The sequence below is a fragment of the Asparagus officinalis genome, chromosome 7 (assembly GCF_001876935.1).
Source record: "Asparagus officinalis chromosome 7, Aspof.V1, whole genome shotgun sequence".
In the NCBI taxonomy this organism is placed as follows: Eukaryota; Viridiplantae; Streptophyta; class Magnoliopsida; order Asparagales; family Asparagaceae; genus Asparagus; species Asparagus officinalis.
This window is the reverse complement of record NC_033800.1, coordinates 129,313,533-129,317,863: the sequence shown is the minus strand read 5'-3', so window position 1 is coordinate 129,317,863 and position 4,331 is coordinate 129,313,533.

The following is a 4,331-nucleotide window of genomic DNA, read 5'->3' as shown; positions in this document are numbered from 1 at the left end:
TTTGGATCACTGTCATCTATAACATTCCAGTACGGCGGCTAGATTCAGCTCGCTGACTGGACTCGGGAGGTTGAAGTTGTTGAGCTTGTAATTCTCTCATTTGTTGGATAGCCAACTCTATTTTTGTCTTCATCTCAACTCTAATTTCTTCACGTTGCTTGGCTAGAGCTTCTTGAAGCATTTGAGAAAACTAATCAGGAGTGATTGTGAAAACTTCTTTGGTTTGCCCCGTGCTAGATATTGTATCATCAGAAGCGATCGCAGAACAAGTGTCCGAAAGTTCATCCTCCAAGGATATTCCTTCATGCATTCTCTTGTAAACCCTACGTCTGATGGCTCCAAACTAGAGTCGAGACATCCATTGAGCAATTCTTAGATTGACTTTTCCTCCCGAGGAAAAGTTAGGATTTGATTCACTTGAATGTCGCTTAGATTTTCCTTTATCAACCATATTGATGATGACTTTAGGGAATTCGTCATATTGGACAGCTAATCTTCTCTTGCAGAAATGTCTCGACTTGGGCTTCGACATTTTGGTGAAAAGCCACAGGAACACTGAGACTCTTTGCGGGATGACTTCTCACTTGGAGTAGTCACATTCCGATAGTACTACTCTAATAAATTGCTGACAAGAACAATGAGAGCTCATTTCTCAGACAATCCTCTTTTGATATTTGTTTACACCCCCAGCTTGATAGCACAACTCATCGGTATGATTGACGGAGCATCCTATCGTCTGTTGGTGTGACCTTCCAGGTATAACGCTTTCTTTTGGCGGACACATCTTCTTCTGGAAATGTAAAGTCTTGTTAGCATTCTTAAGAGTCGAACGTTTAGAACCACCCCTTTGCGAGCATAGAGTCTTTACAGGCCCTAAACGAGAGGAAATCAGAATTTTCTCTTCTTGGGATTGCTTTGTCCTGATAGGAGAACATTTACGACCCCAACGTAAGAGTTTATTCGAGGTTCGTTCACTGGACCCAAGCATTCCTTGACCAGGGCTTTAACTCGATTATCCGATAAAGGACCGAGGTGATCCTCCATCGTGATCTTGAATTTTAATAGGTCAGAACTGACCCACGGCTTCACTGGTGACATAGCAGATATGGATGCGGTAGACGGACCCAGAATGGATATCGACGACGTTAAAGGAGAGGCCTTAGAAGCCTTTCTTTGGCCAAGACAGTTACAACTGTCTCGGGTATAGCTCCCTTGTCCGAGACACTTGCAAAAAGGAGAGGCCTTAGAAGCCTTTCTTTGGCCAAGACAGTTACAACTGTCTCGGGTATAGCTCCCTTGTCCGAGACACTTGCAAGTGTCTCGGATATGACCTCTTTGTTCGAGATAGTTGCAAGTGTCTCGGATACTGCTGCTTTGTCCGAGACAGGTACAAGTGTCTCGGATACTGTTGCTTTGTCCGAGATAGTTGTAAGTATCTCGGATGAATGATGTATTCTGGTGATTTGATTTTTGCACAAATTCGGATTTCGGGATCCAAACTTTGAGGTTCTTTGGTGATTCTTTAGACACTATTTCCTTCTTCCCTTCTTGTGTTTGTTGACAAAGGGCACAAACACGAGCGGCGTTTGTATAATGCTTTTGTATGCATTCTTTGAGGGTTAAACAAGCCCTTTTGACGAGAGTCAATTCTTCCATTGTAAGTTTAGCAGAGATGTGAGTGATTTGTCGTTGGGGCGACTGGACCACTTGATGTTTCCTCGACTCTAGGTCCGTATAGTAACGAATCCCGTTAGTTTGTTCCAAGGACTTAGCCATTTGACGAGCACAGCGCTGACATTGTCTCTGACGAGCCCTCTTCGTTAGTGCTGGTGGGCTTTGATTCAATGACTCATTAACTAGAGAAGAGTCATTATGAGCAAAGATGTTGCGAGTAGAATCCTCAGCAACAATCGGGCGAGAGTCTTCACCCGTAGCATTTGACAGAGTCAAAAACTTGAAAACCTTCTTAGAAGACAAAATCTTCCTGCATTTGTGAGGCGAGGAAGATTTTGCAGATGAGGATGATAAATACTCCTCAAACTTCACTTGGTCGAATTCGTGCTCAACTGTGGATTCAACCAGGATCTTGATCGGCTGCAACATGACGGTCTCGGTAGCAAGACCGTTGACTCTCACTGTGTTCGCCAGTTTGTTTTCGTCGAAAGTTGGTTTCATTGTAGAATCCATTAAAACTTCAATCGCTTACAATGAATTTAAAAGAAATAGCCTTTTTATAAGACTTCTCTTACACGATAAATAAAAGAATTATAACTTCCTAGAAAATAACACAGAAATTGTTTATCAATTCCTGCTTTTATGAGATATTTGCCTGTGTCAGGGGTGTGTTAGCCCGTGGATCACCGATTCACAGATTCCGATTGAATCGTGAAGGCTTTTGGATATTCTTCTTCATTTATCGAAGTAAGAATCTTAAATGAATATCTTATCGGTGTAAGATATTCACTCTTCCAAAGATCAAATCAGAGCTTAGATCTCTAGGAATTGCCAAAAGCTTCTTAAAGTGTTTGTGAAGAATGAAGACTCTCTCCTTCTTACTCAAAATCACCAAATGCTCAAGTCTTTCTGCTCTCCCCCCAACTCTCTCTGCTTGGGAAGGTACTTATAGGGATAGGGGTCCATAATTGTTGAAATTGGAGTAAAACAATTGCTCATCATTGTTTTTTTGGGCGTGGTAGTCGCCACTGTCGCGGCTGAAGAAATAGTTCCAGCCTGTCTTGTAACCGCCCTCCTCTGCATTTAGTGGGCGATTTTTGTGGGTAGTAGGCATGATTTTCGCTTGTAACTACTTTCCCTATGTTCATAAGTGATCCCTAGTAGTTAATAAGTCATGTGAGCCGTATGAAACTCAAGAAAACTGTCAAAAATAACGTTTTCAGCTTCTCAGTGTGCGCGACAGTCATAACTGTCGCGCACCTCCGAGACAGTTTGTGTTATCTCGGGTATTTTGGCTCTAACTTCCTCGTCTGATCTTGGAATCAGGTGATCCAAGATGCGTTGGAAAGCTAATGAAGAGTACAACTTTTGCCTTTTGAGTTTTTTTAGATTTGGATCGTATCATAGTTTAAATATGCAAGACATCGCCACGATAGTTACGACTATCACACACCTCCGAGACAGATCTACAACTTTTGTCTTTTGAGTTTCTTCAGATTTGGATCATATCATAGCTTAAATGTGTAAGACATCGCCACGACTGTTACGACTGTCGCGCACCTCCGAGACAGTTTGTGTTGTCTCGGGTATTTTAGCTCTAACTCCCTCGTCTGATATCGGAATAGGGTCATCCAAGATGCGTTGGAAAACTAGTGAAGAGATCTACAACTTCCCATAGGTGAGATACTTATGGAGTGTGTGAGACACACATGGTACTTTGCTCTTTGTGGGTGAAGCATAACTCTCGGCTGAGTCGTTCTTTCATCGTTTCGTGTGTTTCATAGACTCGTACGCTTCGCCGACTTACTTCATTTATTTATTTTTAACTCCTCTATGGTATTGAATAATCCTCTTTGACTCAGATAATCCTTGTTGACTCAAGCTGTATTCAGATACTTATAGGTATTTTTAGATGCCTACACCTATATGTAAAACTGTAATATCTCTTCATATATATGTAGTCATCGGCTTTATGCTAGGGTTATGCCGAATCCTGTTACCCTTACTCGATTCTCTCTCTTTCTCTCTCAATACTCTCATATTCTTTTTCTTAATTTATACAGCTAGGTTAATGTTGATTTTGAGTGTTGTCATGGTAAAGAGTGAAATAAGGTGTTTTACCCTATCGAGAGTTAATTTCACCAGAGGGGCAATTTAGTCTTTTGGCATGATTTTTAACATCATTTAACAAATTATAATGGGAGTGCTTTTAGGAGAACCCAAAAATGTGATAGATTTGTGGGATAGGTGATTTTTTTTAATAAAAAATAGGGAATTTATTAATTCGTGAAATCATATCTTACAACCTTAGCCAATAGCAATGACATTTTATCCACACATATCTTATTACAAGGATGCAACATAGATGCCAAAAAATGTACAACCTGATTCCCCTCCCTCCTTACAAATGAAAATAAACACTCTCTAAAAGTAGATGAAATTGTCACAATGTCATCTATTAAATTAGAAAGCATGTACGTGTAAAGCCACATTTCTTCGTGTTAGCATTATCTCTGATTGCTCGGAGTCTGACTTTATCACCGTTCTTTGATAACCCTGCTGCAATGCAACAAGTATACCCTACTTAATCACCACTAGTTCCGCCATCAGCACCGAGCATGTAAGGTACTGACAAAAACTCCCTGCTCTAAGTACGC